Source organism: Xenopus tropicalis, chromosome 4 (genome assembly GCF_000004195.4).
Source record: "Xenopus tropicalis strain Nigerian chromosome 4, UCB_Xtro_10.0, whole genome shotgun sequence".
In the NCBI taxonomy this organism is placed as follows: domain Eukaryota; kingdom Metazoa; phylum Chordata; class Amphibia; order Anura; family Pipidae; genus Xenopus; species Xenopus tropicalis.
Window position 1 is genome coordinate 104701551 of NC_030680.2, and position 20060 is coordinate 104721610.

Here is a 20060-nt window from a genome sequence, read left to right on the forward strand (position 1 = left end):
AGGCAAAAAAATATTGTTGGGGTTGACATGTCCTTTAAAGAGGAGGGCATTTCTTGGTAGCTTAATGCACAGAATGTGTATTGTCCTATAAATATATTATCATTATGCAGAGGACCTCTTGTTACTGTACCATACTGCCCAGCAGTCATTTACAATGTTATTTGCCCTTAGCTGCTGCCACTGTAGCTACAGCAATCCATAGGGAATGTGTATCCAGAACTGACGTATTCACAGTGACTTTTACCTACATTTTAAATGTAGGGATCTCCAAGATTTGTGGCCCCTAGGATGGGTTCTCCTTTGACAGGCACTAGAGGGTGGCCTTAGGGAATTGGACACCTAAAGGTGGTCCTAGTTGTTTTTGTGTTAAGAAAGGGAGTATCCCTGCAGTTCAAGGTTATGGCCACAGGGTGGTACACTTAGTATATAAGGCTGTGCAGCCATGTTTTAGTCCAGTACTGTCCAACTGGCGATGCGGCCCGCGACCCCCCTCTGTGTGGCCCCCCACCTGTCTGGCTGCTTTGATGGCTTACTCTTGTGTAAGCTTTAAATGGTGATTAACTGCCCCCCCTGCATGGTTCTCACCTCAGATTCAGGCTGTAATCCCTCTGTATTGTTTAAATATGTAATCCCCTGTGTTGTTCACACCTTTTAATCTCTGCATTGTTCACCCCCTGCAGTGTTCACACCTCAGGCTCAGGCTGTAATCACCCCCATTGTTCCCCTGTTCACACATCAGGAGCAGTAGAAACCCACAAATAATCCCTGCATACTACAAAAAGAACATATACTGAGGTGGTACTGCAATTAAAAAGTTTTTTTTAATATATAGTTATTGTGCAGACTGTAGGAGCAGTGCCAGCATTGTGTCACTGTAGGCTGCCTGTGTGTGCCATACACACAGGCAGCATAGGGCAAGCAGAGTATGGAACACACACGCAGGGTAGGGAAGGCAGAGTATGGCACACACAGGCAGAGTAGGGCAAGCAGAGTATGCACACACAGGCCAAGTTTGGCACAAACCAGCCAAGAATGGCACACACAGTGAAAGTATGGCACACGCAGGCAGGGTAGGGAAGGCAGAGTATGGCACACACAGGCAGGGTACGGAAGGCAGAGTATGGCACACACAGGCAGGGTAGGGCAGGCAGAGTATGGCACACACAGGCAGGGTAGGGCAGGCAGATTATGGCACACACAGGCCAAGTTTGGCACAAACCAGCCAAGAATGGCACACACAGTGAAAGTATGGCACACGCAGGAAGGGTAGGGCAGGCAGAGTATGGCACACAGGCAGGGTAGGGAAGGCAGAGTATGGCACACAGGCAGGGTAGGGCAGGCAGAGTATGGCAGGTTTTTGCTGTACTACAATCATTAATATGGGTATGGTCATGTGATAACATGGGTGTGGTTTCAAGTGGGTGCGGTTTCAAAAAGGGGAGTGGTCAAAACTGGCTTCCATTATTGGCCCTCCACCACGTAGGTCGGAAAAATTCCGGCCCTCGGTACAACAGAAGTTGTACGGCACTGTTTTAGTCTAATGTCCTCCATTTAGAGACCTGATATCATTGAATTAGTGCCAGATACCCTATTTATAGTACTCTCCAAAGAGCAATTTTATAAGCTGTTTAAAAAAAGTGTTTAATACTCTGAATTGGCTATTTGTTTCTGTAGTCTTCTGAGCACTGATCTGAGGTATCAGTTAAGTAATTACAATCACTGGGGGTGCCAAACATTCACAAGGGCCCAGCAGAGATGCTAATATGAAGGGCCCACCAATCACTAGGGACAAGCGAAATAATTTTGCACAGCGTCAAATGAATGACACACGCATTAAAACCTACACATGCATCACAAGCCGTGCGGCAGAAAAATTATTTCACCCATCCCTATTAGCAACTATTTAAAATATTATGTATGCTTAGTACTTTTGCTGATCGTTCATTGTCAAACCTTTACTGCTTAATGTAGCCAAGTGCCACATGTGCTGGTTTTGAAAAGGATTTGCCTTCTAGACAAGAAGACACCATTTCACTGAAGACTACTAGTAATGTCTTATACAGAGAAATAAAAGCAACCAGCATGACAGCTTCAACAAAGACAAATGTGGGCAGCTGTGTGTGGTTTGTTAGATTGTGCAACATTTGCTAGTACAAGCTGTGTGAGAGTACAAAGCAATGCAGTAGATACACACAGAGAGCACAAAACAGGCCTTCTCATGGTCTGACATGTTTATCATTTAATGTGACTCGTCTGGTACATGTTATTAAGAAAATGGCATAGTTTTACTGAAGGTATTTATGTAATATACTGTATAAAGTGTCAGGTTTTGTGGTCACGACTCTATGTAAAGGTATGTCAAGTTTAAAATATGGAATGCATTTCAATGTACCAAAAATGTCTTGTAAGCTGCACCAGCTAAAATTATTTCCTAGAAATGTCTCAGATTCAGCGGAATTTTGTTATTTATTGATTGTCATGTGGCTTTACTGGGGGGCTTTACAATCATGTTACTATGTAGAGAAATGTAGATTATTTAAAGCATATAGTTGCATAATTGTAAAGCCAAATGACAATGTCATATTTCTGATTCAAAATATGGAATCTGAGAAATGCTTTTTCTTTCTACTATTATGAGAGAGTAATTGTAAGCCCCATTTTGGTTGTGATCAGACAAATGTCCAGCTAGTGATAGAGCATGGGGTAAATTGGACTCTCTCCACGTATTATGGATGGTGTAGAACTACACCTCTCACTGCCAGATGTAAAATCCAGCAAACTGGAACTGTCAACATTTACTGTCCAAGACAATAGTAATGCAGGGTTATCAATACTCACAATGCAGATGCTGGTAAATAGATGCAGGTTCAAAATGCAGAGCAGACAAGATAAAGATGCAGCACTGTGGAGAGTAGCTTGGGCAGTAACAAAGTCCTTAGGTTTTTTACCTCTAGTGGTTTAGATTCCCTACAGCATGCTTGAATCAGAGAGAATAATTTAAGTCTGATGCCCTTATAACTACTGTGGTCCCTACACTAAGAGCAGAGCCTGTAAAGGAGAATACTCCCTACTATCTCTACTAGGTTGAGCAAAGAATCTGCTCATGCTATCTATAGCTGACTATCTCATGTTCCTAGAACATATAAAAATATCCCTGCACTTACTAAGTCTTAGTTCATGGGGTCCCTGCTCCCCGACTTCACTAGAGAATATGTCTCTAGGGCCAAACACTCCTGGGCAATTTGGACCCAGGCTTTATGGAGCACATCATCACAGATGAACTGCTGAAGACCAAGAAGAAAGATCCACCCCTAACCAAACACTATATTAAAGTGTGACCGGAAGTGGTCATAGCCTATAGACCAATAATGTACAATATGTAAATAGGAAAATTAGGTACATGGGCATCTGTCCAGTAACAATGAAATAAGAAAGTCTAGGGTTTAAAGCTATAAAAGATGATAACCCTATAGGTCCTTACATCATAGATGAGGTTTATAGGTTTGCCAGGGTCTAAAGTGAACAGTGCTGTGTGCACCCTATCTGGCTACAGATTTTTTAAAACACCTTGGGGTCTTTTTATCAAGGGACACAATGTGCAATGCAGACACATATCTGCAATCACTGTAGTGCTAGTGGTTTACATACAGTTTCATTAAATGGCACAAGAACAGCTGTCAATCCCAGGGCTGTAAAGACAGCAAAAGTTTTAGATTTATATTTGGTTTGTAGAAATACAAGATGATCCATCCAGAATTCACCTATATTATGCTACATATCCCTTTAAAAAAGCATTCTGGCATTAATTTAAAACTTTATCTGTGTTGACCAACAACAGTTATTCTTAGCACTTGCATTAATCTTCGTAGCATGGTAAATGCACAATAATTAATAGTTCGAATGCTCCAGCCTACTGGTTTTTGCCCCGCCTCCAAGCTCTACATCACTACTGCAGCAGTCAAGAGTTGTTATAGCCTGACACAGTTAAGTAATGGCAACTGGGGCCAGCAGTGTGTTAAATATGTAAGATTTATTCCAGGTTTATGCTAGGTTTATCCTATAAAACCTGGAAAGTGTAAAATATAAAAAAAAAACAAAAACCCTAATTTAGATGCCATATGTACATGGCGGAGTCTCAAAGGCACTACTTTGTTATGGAATTTGCAGTTTTTATTCCAGATGAAAAAACGAATAATGGTTAATCTGAATTACAGGCTTTCAACTATTTTACTGTTCACTATTATTGAGGGGGATTATTTACAGGCTGTCTAACTTTTTATCTGAAGCATTATCTTATGTAGATTTTAAACAATTCATAAGTAAGTAACAGCAAGCATCAAGTAATCATATAATTACGGTAGTAAACATGGACGGGAAAATTAGGTCAGTGTAGTATTTTTTACTTTATAGGACCCTTATGAAAAGGGTTCAAGATTGCCTTGAATAGAATGCAGAGATACTCTGAGCTTGTTTTTTTCAGATTAACACTTTTGTTGCTGGCCATGCCTGTGATTTCATCTACCCCGGTTCCTTATCCTTGGCTTGACTACTGACCTCTATTTTCTGCCTCCTGCTCTCACATCAACTTGATCAGCCTGTCTCTTGACTTGTTGCTGATTCAGACCTGTAATTCTATGTTAGAGAAGTTTTCTGTAACAAAATTAGTCAGTAACCAGTACCTGTTGCCTTTAGTACCAGAACTGTTTCAGCATCTGAGTTGAGCAAAACTGTTCTCTAAATTGGACACAAGCCCAACAGGAAATCAAAAACCCACTCCCTTCCCCAACAAAAATATATGTTTACAGATGTGGCCTTTTGTGGTAAGGTACAATTGCAGAGGACACAACTCAGAAGTGGGCTGCAATGATGCTGGCATTGTGGGTAAAAATACATGGCTAGTTGTGTCTAAAATTGCACACTGCACTTGCATTTGTATATAAGGTTTTATTTTCTGGGAGAATTTTTTTCATCAAGCTGTACATGCTATAGGGTTAATTTATTATTCTTCTTATAAATGCCCAGTAGTCAGATTTCCAAATAGATTTAATTTAATTGTGAATTCAAGTTTTAGGACCTTGATTCCTTTTGCAGATACAACTTGCAAATGCAAAGCATGTAATACTACTAAGCCAAGAATCTCACTTGGAGAATAAAATATACCATAGTTCAGCAGCTCTTATAAGAAATTTATTGCACTTTGGCAAATTCTTTACTGACTGTTAGGAGAAAATCACATTTATAAAGCTTCTCTGCACAGAGAAGTAGATCCAAACATCTGTGATATTGGTTATTATTTTTCCTTTCAGTAAACTGTACAGGAAAAACCTACCAAGAGAAATGTTGTGCTTAAGCTATTGGTTGCTTTCCATTAAAATAAATAAAGTAAAAGCTTTAATATTTATTTGTCTAAGTCAACTGTACACCCACCTGCAAATTATATCACAAATGTATTCAGTATACCTGAAAAAATGAAGAAAAATTTATAAGTATATGCAAATACATTGCGCTCTTAAATAAGAGCAAGTGAAATATAATATCTTGAGTAATGATTTTAAAAAAGCTGTGTCCAGCAACAAAAAAACATGGTTATAATAATTAACATTTTGAAAGAACAATTAGGATAAAACTTCTACTGCCACTGAGGCATCTTAATTCTGAATGTATACTATAATTATTACCCATGTACTGGAGAAGGAATGGTAAAGTAAGCTTTATCGGAAAGGTCTATGTAAATGCAGCCGTAAGCACTCACAGAAAAGCTGAGTCCTCTATCAAAAGAAACACAGGATTTCTGGTCTCCTATTTTGTAAACATGATGTTCCAGTGTCTGACTTCCTCCCTAAGAAAAATCCTTCATTCAAGGGGCCAGAGTCTGCGCTGCTCTCTCCTCTCTCCCTTCTCCTGCTCCCCCCTCCCATAAGAATTAATAAAACTCACTACCCCCACTACATGTAATCTGAGCTACAAGGGCTAGAGCTTCAAGCAGGAAGCTCTTTACTCAGGTATGATAAAACTTTCTGCAGAATAATATAGCGTTCTAGGTGGCACTAATATGGCAAATCTATTAGCAGTAAAATGCCAAAATGCCTAAATTGCTAATACCAGGCTTTCAGCTTGGATGTTTTCTTTGAAAGTCGGTGACCCTAGGGTTAAATGACTGTGTAGATGGTACATTGACAGTTAGGGGCAGATTTATTAATCCACGAATCCGAATCCCGAAAGGGAAAAAATCGTATTGGAAACGAAAATTTTGCGACTTTTTCGTTGCTGCCGCGATTTTTCGTATTTGTCGCGACTTTATCGTATTGAGCGATAGTAAACGGTGGAAAAACCAATCCGATTTTTTCACGACGGCGACGAAAAAGTCGCGGAAAATATACGGAAAAGTCACGACGGCGACGGAAAAATCACGGGCCACACGAAAAAGTTGCGATGACAACGAAAAAGTTGCAAAAATACCGATCATTACAAAAAAACGCATTCGGATGCCTTCGGACCGTTCGTCGATTAGTAAATCTCCCCCTTAGTGTTGCTGACACTCTGACTATGAAAGAGCTGTTGAGTTAAAAGTATAGTGTTATAAGTCTAAAACTGCAGATAGCTAACAACTTAAAAAAATGTATGTAAACTGTAAACTGTGCCATTAAGGTGACATCAATTTATTTTTTGGGGGGTTTAGATCCCCTTTAAATTGGAACCAAAATTATAATGACAGAAAAGTTAAACAAGAATTTTAAAACATAAAAGAGAAAGTACTTATTAAGATCATTAAATCTAGTTATGATTTATATATGCTATGCAAGGCTGGAAATAACAAATTATTGTATGCAGAAACAATATTTAGGACAGCATCTTTTTTTATTTCACTGAAGTTTCATAAAGAAAAATAAAATCTGTCACTAAAACTGATCATTACTGTACCTGCTTTTGTTCTCAACAACCAGAATTCTAGGAAACAGGTGGTTCTGTTACTTAAAATGAAATTATATCCAGTAAGTATTTAATATGGAATTGCAACAGATATCCTTGAAAAAGATAAGTCCAACAGATATGTTTCCATGGCAACAAATATCACTGCTGTTTGTTTCCTCAGACTATGGTTTTGTGTTGCAAAAATATTACATTTATTTTGTTTGACAGTGTTATCTAATTGGTATTACATATGTTTTTTTTCAGAAGTTTAAGGTGTTTAACAATAATACAGTAGCTTGCCACAATAAGAATAAAATCATGAAAATAAGACAAAAAAAGACCCAAAATGTTGATTCACCTGTCACAAGCAGGGGCTTATTTAATGGGTTAAATATGCTTGTGGGATTCCTATATGTTTGCTGAAAGGTACACAACATGCACCAACTAAAAACAGTATTTACCTCTGTTCAAAGCCAGGTATACAGTGTCCCTTGCACATCAGCATTCACACACAATGTCCTATTAAGCTACAGCCATCCATCTTTCCCTGTAGTCATTGGTGCGTTAGCCTTCAACAAAAATTATCCTGAAAAAAAGAAACTTAATAAATAAAAACTGGTCTCATCCTTAACCTGTACACTTACAGCAACACTGCATGCAGGTTAAAGAAATGTATGTGTAATACTGATGGTACAGCGAAAGTGCCTACATCTGCTACTTATTACAGATAAACTAAAATTTGAGGGTTTATTTGGTTTAACAAAATCAATATTATATAATTATAAGAAATATAAACTCACCTTCTACAGACTGTGATACTAACAGCTTTCTGAACCTCACAGAAATATGTCCCCTGTCCTAACACGAGCATTGCTGGTGGAGGCTGTCAAAGTGATCAAAGTCATTCTGACATACCAATGCACATTAATAGTAATGCTAAATATGTGTTTAATGTACCTGTCCACTTTGAATATAATGCCACATGACAGTTATAGGTTTAAAGAGTTAAAGTCAAAACTGAGACAGATTCTTCAAATAATATAGTGTGTGTAAATATTTTGGCTTGCTTGACTGATATTTTTGTCCTCTGCTGGGAATCCCAGTAGGGGACTGGTCCTAGCCAGCAAATCAAAATATGTGTTAGTAGCGAAGTAAGGGCCCAAGAGTTTTAATATGTGTAGTAATGTAGTAAGGGCCAGGATTTTATTCCCCTGAATAAAATTGATTTTTTTTATTCTAGAGAACTGTCAATCTGCTTCAAAATTGATGGAGGTATGCAATAGGCAAATGTTTCACTTGGTAATAGTAAAACCAAAAAATTAAAGAAAGGGAAACACAAAGGTCTATTGCAACAGATAAAAATGGAGGAAATGATAAAGGTCATGAATACTGCTAACCCTGTGGTTTGTAATAGGGATGTAATAAGCAGAAAAAAAAAAATCTCAGTAATGAGCTAATGCAGAGAATGAAAAGGCTTTTCTAGAACTTAAAGGCGATTGCTTCTACACGATAAAGGTAAAGTTACCCTGTTTCTTTATCCTTGAGGCTTGATAAAGGGCTGGATTGAAGCCCGAAACGTTGCCTTTGGCACTCAAGTAAAGTTTCACATTGTTTCAAAACAACCGGAGTGCTGCTGTTTTCATCATTTTTGTACTTATTTGCCCGGGCAGTGGGTGCAGCGTGCGTCTGGGGCTACAAGAAGCTATCTTCATTGTGTAAGCATTGTTTCATTGATATTTTTTTTTACTGCTGGCAGTATGGGACTCGTCTTAGGAAATCAAATTTTGTACCCAAGAGGGCAAGGGTTTTTTTTTTTATATTTTGGTTTGTTTATTCAAGCGAACCTCAACAATGCTGAACTATATAATAAAGTCTTTTTTTCTCTGGGTGTTTACAAAATGTAATCCAAGTAGTGTTTTTTTTCTATTATCGCACTTTGGTGAAGTCCTCTTTTTGATTATCCATTATCTGATATTTTTTTTAATAGTCAACTTTTATTGAGTTTTTTATAAACAAAAGAATTGATAGAAGGAAGAAAGAGAGAAGGAGGGAAGAGAGGAGGGGAAGTAGGGGATGGAGAGCGTGTTGTGGTGCTTTAGACAGTTGTTGCTGGAGACTCCAACCATGGGTTCCAAATCTTCTCGAACTTTAGTGGGCATCCCCTGGCTAGATATGTTAACCTGTAGAGTTCCAGTTGTGAGTTAATCAGCTTTATCCATTTGTTTAAAGTAGGAGGTAGGGGACCCATCCAGTGTAAGGCCACAGTTTTTTTTGCATAGAATAGCAGAGCTCTCATAAGTGATCTCGAGGCTGTCTTTGGTAGTAGGGAGTCCACCAGGCCCAGCAAGCATGTGATTGGATTTAAAACTTGAGGTAAGGAAAGTTCGTCTGCTAGGAAGCGCATGACTTGTTGCCAGAATCTTTGGATGTCTGGGCAATTCCAAAGCAAGTGCATATAATCAGCATCAGGTTCATTGCAGCGAAGGCATCGGGAGTGTTCCAAGCGTCCCATCTGGTGTAGTTTCTTAGGTGTTGAGTATGTTTGGTGTATAATTTTGAATTGAATTAGTTTGTCTCTTGTGCTTATTAATGGGGAATAGAGATTGTCTATCACCTCTTCCCAGTCATCTGGGTCTAGGTGGAGGCCACTTGTTTCCCATTTGAGTTTGACTCTGGGTCTAGGGTCATATTTGTGAGATGTGATTGCTGCATATGTTTTGGAGAGGGTTTTAAGCTTCTCTGGAGCAGAGATTATGTTTTCTACTGTCGTGTATTGTATAGGGTGGGTATCTTGCTGAAATTGTGTAAGGAAGAGGTGTCGTATTTGTATGTAACTGAGCACCGACAGGTTCGCCAGGGCAGGAAGTTCCTGGAATTGCTCACAGGTTTTTAGGGATCCTGAGTGTAGTAGGTGGTGGAGTTGTTTGACCCCTGCTCTTGCCCATGTAGCGCCTTTCCCAAAAGTTGCAAAGTTTTTAAGAAGGGTATTGTGCCACAGAGGTGTGTCAGGTGAGACTGAGTTTTTTACATTGGAGGTTTTATAAAACATGTCCCAGGTTTTTTTGGTGGCATTTAAAAGAGGTATTAGGGGGGGTAGACATTTGCTTGGTCTATATAGAGCATGGTGTAAGGATTCAATGGAGCCAAAATACAGTGCTTCTAGTAGAGAAGCCGGGTTTTCAGTGTCAAATGTTTTCCAGTTTGCAGCGTGTACTGCCTGTGCTGCAAGATAGTAGAATTCTAAGTTGGGCATTGCTAATCCTAATTGTGAGGTTGATGCATGGAGAGTAGTCCTAGCTACTGTTGGAGCTTTCTTGGCCCAGACGAAGTCAGCTTGTATACGGTCTATTGTTCGTAGTGTGGTTTTGGGGATGTAGCAAGGCGAGTTGGTAAAGACATAGAGTAGTTTGGGGAGATATATCATCTTGCATATATTAACTCTGCCGATTTGTGTAAGGGGAAGTGCGGACCAGCGTGATAGCGTGTTTTTCATTTGTTGTATGAGAGGTTGTAGGTTTAAGGAGATGAAGTTTGTGGGGTCTTTGTGTATATTGATTCCCAAGTACTTGAAGGTGTCCACTGTCTTGAGATTAATTGCAGGGTTTATAGATTGAGATGCTCGGGCTGTAAGTGGAAGGATTTGGGATTTATCCCAGTTTATCTGTAAGCCTGAGAACTTTCCAAATAGAGAGATGGTATTAAGGGTTGTTTCTAGGGATTTTATTGGGTCGGCTAGGTATAACAGGGTGTCGTCAGCATATAAAGAGATCTTTTCTTCAATGCCTCTGTATTTAAGCCCTTGTATCTCTGGGTTCTGTCTAATTAATATAGCCATTGGTTCTATGGCTAGAGAGAATAGCAAGGGGGAAAGGGGACATCCCTGCCTAGTTCCTCTGGTTAGCCTGAACAAGGAGGATAGTACTTCGTTCACTTTTATTCTTGCCATGGGTTTGCTGTATAACAGGCGGATCCATTTTACGAAACTAGGGCCAAATCCTAGTCTGGTTAAAATTTCCCATAAGTAGGGCCATTCGATGGAGTCAAACGCCTTAGCAGTGTCGAGGGACACTACCAAGCCGGATCCTCCATTTTCATGGTTTATTTGCAAGTTAAAGTAGAGGCGGCGAATGTTAATGGCCATAGACTTGGAAGGCATAAAACCAGACTGGTCTGGGTGAACCAGTGTAGTGATTACCTTTGTTAGTCTTCTTGCAAGGATTTTGGCTAGGATCTTAATTTCAGTATTTAAAAGCGATATGGGCCTATATGAGGCACATAGGGTGGGTTCTTTGCCTGGTTTGGGTAAGACAATAATGGTTGCTTCGGAGAAGGAGGGCGGGAGTAGAAAGTTTTCGTGTGCATACATAAATGTTTCTAGTAGTTTGGGAACCAGCTGGCGAATATGGAGCCTGTACCATTCGATGCCAAATCCATCAGGACTGGGGGATTTCCCTGCTGGCATAGACATAATGGCCTCTGCAATTTCTAGCTGTGTGATTTGGTTGTCCATGTATTTTGTCTGTTGTCGTGTTAAGCGGGGGAGGGTGATTGTGTCATTATCTGATATTTACACAGATTCTTTTCATAACTTATCTTCCCTACAGCACAACTTTTACCTTTCTACCTGGGTACTAAACTGTTGTATAACATGATATGATATGATATTTTTTTGCACAGTGGTTTACTGTGATGTTACTTGTGTATTTTTGTGTCTTGTTTTTTTATCTAATGTCCCCATGTGTATTTGTTTGCATTTTATTGAAGTAATTGTTACTTGTACATTGTTTTGTTTGAGGTTTAAACAAATTCCTTGGTGGCATTTCTGGGAATGGCAGTTACCTTTGCATCAGTCAATTCTTTAGCAACTAACCCTTTTTTTATTCAAATGGATACACAATATCTATTACACCTCAAACTGTCTCATAAATATGGTTCGCTACTACTTAAATATAATATAGTGTGTACTGTCAATAAGGGTGTTCCACAATTATACTTGAGCCACTAAACCAACACGCCTTTAACCCCTCTTAACACACACATAAGGGCAGATTTACTAAAACTCCATAATTTCTCAGGTTTTTTTTATTCACAAATTCAACTAAATTCGTTTTCTTCAATGTGTGATATTTACTTGGAGAAGTTGCAAGGAAAAAAGTTGTTAAAAACTCAACTTTTTTGAATTTTTGTTGCAAAAATCCAGACTTTATTGAATTGTTACTTTCAAAAATCTCTAAAGTTTTGGGACAAAAGAAAGAACTTCAGAAAGAAAGAGACAGTTACATGTCTCAGCCTGGGCAAAGGCTGGAAGATACCATTGCGCAGCGCAGGGACAGTTACATATCTCAGACTGGGCAAAGGCTGGAAGATGCCATTGCAGCCTAGAGACAGTTACATATCTCAGCCTGGCCAAAGGCTGGAAGATACCATTGCAGCGCAGGGACAGTTATATATCTCAGCCTGGGTAAAGGCTGGAAGATACCATTGCAGCGCAGGGACAGTTACATATCTCAGCCTGGGGGAAGGCTGGAAGATACCATTGCAGTGCAGGGACAGTTACATATCTCAGCCTGGGCAAAGGCTGGAAGATACCATTGCAAACCTAGAGACAGTTACATATCTCAGCCTGGGCAAAGGCTGGAAGATACCATTGCAGCGCAGGGACAGTTATATACCTCAGCCTAGACAGAGGCTGGAAGATACCATTGCAGCCTAGAGACAGTTACATATCTAAGCCTGGGCAAAGGCTGGAAGATACCATTGCAGCCTAGAGACAGTTACATATCTCAGCCTGGGCAAAGGCTGGAAGATACCATTGCAGCGCAGGGACAGTTACATATCTCAGCCTAGGCAAAGGCTGGAAGATACCATTTCCGCCTAGAGACAGTTACATATCTCAGCCTGGGCAAAGGCTGGAAGATACCATTGCAGCGCAGGGACAGTTACATATCTCAGCCTAGGCAAAGGCTGGAAGATACTATTGCAGCCTAGAGACAGTTACATATCTCTGCCTGGGCAAAGGCTGGAAGATACCATTAAAGTGCAGGGACAGTTACATATCTCAGCCTAGGCAAAGGTTGGAAGATACCATTGCAGCCTAGAGACAGTTACACACAGTATCTGTTCGTAAAGTACAAATTTAAGAACGTAAAAGAACAGTTTAGTGTAGAAATGAAACTGGGTAAAATGGATAGACTGCACAAAATAAGAAATATTTGCAATATAGTTCGTTAGGCAAAAATGTAATATATAAAGGCTGGAGTGGGCAGATGTTCAACAAAATAGCCAGAACTCTACTTTCTGCTTTTAGCTGACTAACCTCTTAGTTAGTCAGTGACTTTAGGGGGGGGGCACATGGGATATAACTGTACAGTTAGTTTGTGAGCAGGCAGGTCAGATTGAAATGCAAACTAACTGAACAGTTACCCTCCTTATGCCCCCCCCCCCTCAAGTAATTGATTGGTTACTGACTGCTAACAGTTTCAAGAGCTGTAAAGCAGGAAGTAGTGTTCTGGCCATTATGTTAGACATTTGCTCACTGTAGCCTTTATAGATTACATTTTTGCCTAACTTACTATATTGAAAACAAGTTTTGATTTGCGCAGTCTCTCTGTTTTACCCAGTTTCATTTTTATACTGAACTGTTCCTTTGAGTCCAGTTTTAGCGAGATGGATGTTAGTAATGTAGCACATATCTAGATTGTGGTTTTTACTGTAATACCAATATGTATTAAAACATTTATATAAAATGAATTGCTTATTAAAACTATACAATCATTCTTTTAACCTTACATTTTCCTGGTTGCAGATTGTACTGAGCAATAGTTTGTACAAATTTGATCTGTAAGTCCCTTACAGTTTAACATAGTAGCTTGTGTTCTACAATAGGTTAGTTGCAATTTCATTATCAATTGTTTTCAAATAAGAGCAGCCTATAAGCCCCTACTCATGGGAGATTTTGTAGGATTGACAGATCGCATCCTGCAAGTTGATGTGGTCTCACAAGTCAAAATATAATGGGATTGAACTAAAAAAATCTGATCAAAATCTCCTATGTAGTTTAGCCCTTACAGCGGGGGATCAGATTTTGTAGGATCCCACAAAACCTTGAGCTGTGGCATGACAATATTTTGTGGGTCACATAAATCTGATAAAAATCACCTGTATAGTTTAGCCCTATATACCTTTGAGAAAAGGTAAAACATGTTACTTTAAATTGATAAGGATATTGATTGAGACCCATCAGTTACACCATTCTAAATTAAATAAATCATTAATATATCTAATATTGTTGTATATAACCAAGCAACTGCTTTTCTTTATAATTGCTTTCAAACAGGTTATCTGGCACAGAGAGAAATATGTTCCCTTCACGTTGTTCTGTGCAATTCAGTTTGTTCTGCCCTTGTTGATATACAGTATATATCAAGTAACATGTTTTACCTTCTTCCTGGCCATCTTAAATGCCATAATCCTACAATTCTTTTCTTTAGCCTGATTGTTAAATCAGACAAATTATATTAAGCCTTTTGTACAAATATAACAAAAGCTTTAAAGAATTTTGATTCAGCAGTCAGTTTGCTTCCGACTTTGCAGAATGTACCTAGAGATAAACCTTCCATCACCTTGAAACAGAGGAATTTGTTACCATCTATCATATTTCTATGTTGCCTCCTTTCTTTGATGACCATAGAAAAACTTTCAGAGGGATGAAAAGGCATTCAGTGTGATGTGACATATTTGTCAAGTAGGACAAGAAGGTGTCCAGTTGAAATGTAATTATAGTTACACCCAAACTCCTAGAAAGGGAAAGAGAAGCAAATGCATGACCCCTGCTGCTTTGGCTAAAGGTTGTGAATTCTCCGGGTCCTGCAGAAATTATGTCACACACATACTCTGAATTCAACTTGCTGGGTGGCAAATAGAAAAGGGTGACAATGTACTGTCTTCGCTGGTGCTAAAAAAAAAAAAAAAATCAGATATCCTCTATGAACAGTTAACACCCATTTAATGAGCCTTGAGTTTCAGTCTTTAATGAAAACTTACTGTGGGTACAGTATATAGCAGTATATTTTTACAAGTCAATGGTCAGATAAATTCAGATAAGTTATACAATTTTAAACTATTTTAAAGAGCACCAGTAACACAGGGTCATTCACAAAATGAACAAAGAGGTTCATATGAAGGGATTAAATGATAAAGAGACAAAACCCAACATCACCACCCTCCAGCTCTGTCATTTGTATAAACTATTAAAACACCACTTGGGGAATTTTTTTACAACTTTTAAATCTTAATAAATACATATAACAACAGGCACCTTCAGAATGTGCAAAAAACAGTTTACAAATAAAAAAATATCTGATTTTAATTCAATGCATATTAAGCAGCAATGTGGCTCTCCAACTGGTTTCTTAATACTGATTACAACCAGGCAAAGAAAGGTGTTTTTACAGACTTGGCACAATCATAGCATACTGTATACTAAATACAGGTAGCATAAACTATTTAACTTTTTATTTCAGGTGAAATGTTGCTGTCTGTCTTAGTAAGGGTTTATCGTTCTTTTTCAGTAGTTTAGCAAACAATCGCCTTTGCATCATCTCTCTGTTTCTAAAGCTTACAGGACAGGATGCTAAAGGAGTGCCCAATTATGTGGACCATCACTCTTAATACTGTTTATGGACTGAAAAGCCCTCTTAAAAATAATCCAGAACTTAAAATATTTTAGAATGTAGAAATTACCTTATGAGGTCATTGCTACAGAGAAAGGTTCAGGCTGCCATGGCTGGCATTGCTTACTTTTAAACTGGAGGCCCTAAAAAAAAAAAAGGAATTTAAATTTTTTTTCAAATAGCCCCACACAACACACAAACACCTAATATACCTATCACTGTAATCTGTTCCTTTAAAAAGTATGAACAAATACCATTTTTATATAATGAAAACACTGCAAAACAGTTCTTCCCTTTCTGCATTATTTGAAACCCCGGCAGGGAGGAAGGGACTAAAGGTGATGTTAAAAGAGAACTATACCCCCAGGCATTAAAAATCCCCTTAACTATCACTGTCTTGACCCCCTCACCTCCCCCTTATCGCATAGTTTCTAAGTTTAAACACTGTCCCTATCGCTAACCCAAAGCTAAAAGAGCAGAGCAACACAGCTGCGTACCTGGCCGACATATTCTTAGCAACTGAACACACTTTTGGTCTCTCCGCCGATACAAACCTGCTTGCGTATGCACAGTTGGGGGTAGCAGGAAATCTGCTTGAACTGCGCTTACGCAAGTCCCTGTCGGCGGTGAGACCTGAAGTGTCTGCATTTGCTAAGAAGATGTTGGCCAGGTATGCTGCTGCGCTACTCTGCTCTTTTAGCTTGGGGTTAGCGATAGGGACAGTTTTAAAAGGTAGAAACTATGCGATAAGGGGGGTTAAGGCAGTGATAGTTAAGGGGGCTTTTAGCACCCAGGGGTATTGTTCTCCTTTAAAGACAGCATGCAGGAACTACATAACCCACAATGCATTGCACTGTGATGTTGCTTAATGACATTACAATGTGTGATTTGGAGGTTGCAGGCTAAAGGCAGGCTGAGAACAGGCGATTACTGTTACCTGTTACTTTTTTTTAATCGTCAGCCAGATCAGCAGGAAAACAGGGGGCCAGGCTTAGATACCTGTTCCAAACCATATTATCATGAAAAGACTGCATTTTGTAAATTGATTTGTATTGCAAAGTTGCTTGAAATTGTTTACTTTTCAAGCTTAAGTTGTGTTTGGGTGGAGTTTCCCATTAAATGCTGCTCCCAGATATGCTTAGCTTTCACGTTTGCTATTGCCCACAAATGGAAAGTGGGCCTCCCTAAGCTCATACACATAAAAAGGAAAATCTGGTGGGTATCCTTATTGCAAAAGTTCTCCGCATTAATACACAATAAACTAGATCAATATGATGAGACTTGTTTTTTTGCTGTCAGTACTATACAAACTGAATATAGTAAAAGTTCATTGACCACATAGGCAACTGTGGAATATCTGCTGAGACCATGTACAATAAATGCACCAAGCCTGTTTACTTATGCTTGGTTGCAAAAGATAAAAAAAAGAAAAAAATCTCAAACTGAGAGTAAACTGGGCCCTGTGAAAGTTGTGCAGCCAAAGATTAATGAGATTATTGTGCCAATATATGCTGCCGAATGCTAAGTGTGCACATTTTTCCCACCATATGCTGTGTTGCATCTGCCTTTTACATTTCTCTGCTGACATCATTTACCAGTCTAAGTTGGTTCTTGCTGAGAGCAGTGCACAGTTTGGCTAATAGAAATCCAGTATTTATAGTAATATCTTCTGAACCATCCCCAATCAAATGACTAGCAGCAACCTATAAGCCAGTAGTTTCATGTAATCCATTGGTAGGTAAGAGGCAGCATACACCAGAACACCTGAAACTGAAAGAGATGAGGAATGTGTTTAAAGAGTTATTCTTATTAATATCACATATTTATAAAACACCATCAGATTCCAGAGTATTGTACAATTCCAGTAACATAAAGAGTCCCACCAAAAAAAAACCCTACAATCCAAAAGGATTCAACTTTTCCCTACTTTTCCATAGCACTTTTAAACCTCTAAGGCTAATGCATTTTCTCCTCTGGGGTTTTAAGGCCAGCAGAGAAAACACAAGATGTCTCATGTGCCTAAAACCTACTTAAAATGTGTAGTTCTTCAAATGATTTTGGGCAGCGATCAGCATCACCTGCAATATTTTGTGGGAATCCCTTAGAACTTACAGAAAACAACAACTGTTGTAACTATATGCTTTATTTAATCAATTAAGCACAATTTAAGTGTCTGTATTAATGATGTGGTGTGCAGAGAAACCTTTTGTAGTTTGCAGCCTTGGAACTTAGTCGTTCTTACAGTGGCAATAATTTACTAAAGGGGGTCTGCTTACTGGCAATATACGGTGGGGGCTGACCAGTTTTCACTAGTGGATGGCAGGTGGGTAAATAGTGGCAATAGTGGACAGCAGGGGTGGTTACACAGTGGACAGCAGGGGACTGCTTAGTGTATGTATGAGCTGCAGGGTGTATATGCAGTGTAACTTTTTTACTGCAGTTAGTTACAGATAGTTTAGTCAGAAGTGCTACTGATTAGCAATAATGTACTCCAAGGGAATGTGTGTGTGGTAGGTGGGTTCCAGAACCACTGATGTATGCCAAGGCACTGGCCAGAGGCAAATGTAGCCTGCAGGGGGGATTCCGAGTGAAGTTTTGCAGTTGGTTATTTAGTATTATAACGTCTTCCTGGCAATTAGGATAATGGCTACTGTGAGGAAACGTTGGGAAAAATGAAACATGGTATATTTTTCCCCACCAGAAACTTGTGTTTTATTAGATGGTGGGAAGGAGACAAGGGATGATATGCAGCCCTTGGTAGCAAAGATTTATTGCAGTAAATGAAAACATCCAGTGTGCCATTATCCTTATCCTGGCTGCTGAACTTTTATTTGCTCTGTAATTATAAAACCATTTCATGTACTTGATGGTAACTACTTTTATGTAAGAATTGTATTGGAGTTATTGTGTATACGGAATGTTTTAAGGTATGGGGATCTAAATTATGGAAAACCCCAGGTCTGAAACCTCCCAGATAACAGGTCCCATACTTGTGCTTAAGTTTTTGAGTTAATTTTCTGGTTATAGACTTATAGATTTATCGGACTTATAGATTTACTGTACTCATCTTGTGATTTAAGGTTCCTGCCCCAGACGCTCTTTTTAATTGTAATGTTAAGCTTCATTTTGGGGTTTGTTCCTTTTGTTACTTTGGTATTTTTGTGTATGGCAAGTTTTAGAGTAAAAAATAAAAGTAAGCACTGACTGAATGAAGGGTTAATCTAGAAAATGCAGCCAATAGGGAAGAAAGTGGAACTCTAGTAACAAGATACTAATGTTACTAAACAGTTTGTTTCCATAAAAAGCATAGAGCAGTGAATTACCTCCTGATCAATGCTTTTGTCTAGTCAAACTCCAATACTGCCACCGATAACTTAGGGTTCAGTTATTTCTCTGCCAGCTAAAATACACTGTGGAAAACTTCCCCATGTGCCATTAGCCTCAATTAGCTTGTAAGGTAAAGAAGATATAGATACATAAACACAGTATGCACTTGTAAATAATGGTACACTGAATTCTTTGAACAATAACTTTAGTTCATAAAAACATTATACAGTGAAGGGCAGAAGTCGTGGCAGCGAGAGAAAGAGGGCAGTGGCACCGCAATTATATTAAATACGGTGAGAAGTAGTGGGAACTTCAGCCTCAAATACATAAAATACAATGAGAGGCAATGACTTCTGAAACCCCAGACTCCCTTACCCTTCCAAAAAGCAGGTTTCCTGAAGGGTGGAGAAGATTTCAGCATTGTAGAGATCAAGTGAATTCTGAAATCATTTGCATTACTAAATATGCAATACATGCAATGATATTATCATATGAAATCTAATTTGGAATGGCGGATCGACAAGGCAACCGATTTTGCAAAGGCTGCAGATTAGGTTAGGTTAAAAGATTTTCTACGTTTAGGGCTGAATTGGCAGGTGGAAGTAGAATCCCTTTTGTTTCTACCTCCATATCGGATGATTCAGCCCTGAACGTCAATGGGCAAACGAACGATCTTCCCTGCGACCAATGGTCGGAGGAAAGATTGTATTGCTATGTGTATGGCCACCTTTAGACATGAGAATAGCACCCAAGCAGGACAACCCTGTATTATGTGACTTAGGTAGTATTGACAGTACATTGATTTGGAAAACAATAACTTATCTGAAAGCAGTTCTAATGTGTAGTGCTGGCTCCTTCTGAAAGCTCAGACTCAGTCACAATGCACTGAGATGGCTGCCTACACACCGATATTACAGCTAAAAAAAATACATTTGTTAGTTCAAGAATAAAAATGTAAATGTTATAGTGATTTTTTTGCAATGTAAACATGTATTTTATAAATAAAAAGTACACTATAAAAGTCATCACAGAATTCCTCAGCATGGCACTAATCTTTGTGCATCAGTGCTCTGTGCCGCTGACTCTAGCTGCAGCATGGCAGGATTTTGTGTGTGGAATACATATAAACACTAGCACAGCAAGGCGATT

At 39.0% G+C, this 20060-nt stretch overlaps 1 long non-coding RNA gene across 1 annotated transcript; it reads right to left on the reverse strand.

Annotated features, from left to right (window-relative positions):
• Nucleotides 1-7373: 7373 nt before the first annotated feature.
• LOC116410433 lies at nucleotides 7374-19534 on the reverse strand. The gene is made up of 3 exons (XR_004222405.1): nucleotides 17180-19534; nucleotides 15655-15727; nucleotides 7374-7498 (listed from the first exon to the last, which is right to left on the reverse strand). It is a non-coding gene; the product is annotated as an uncharacterized LOC116410433 (long non-coding RNA).
• Nucleotides 19535-20060: the final 526 nt, after the last annotated feature.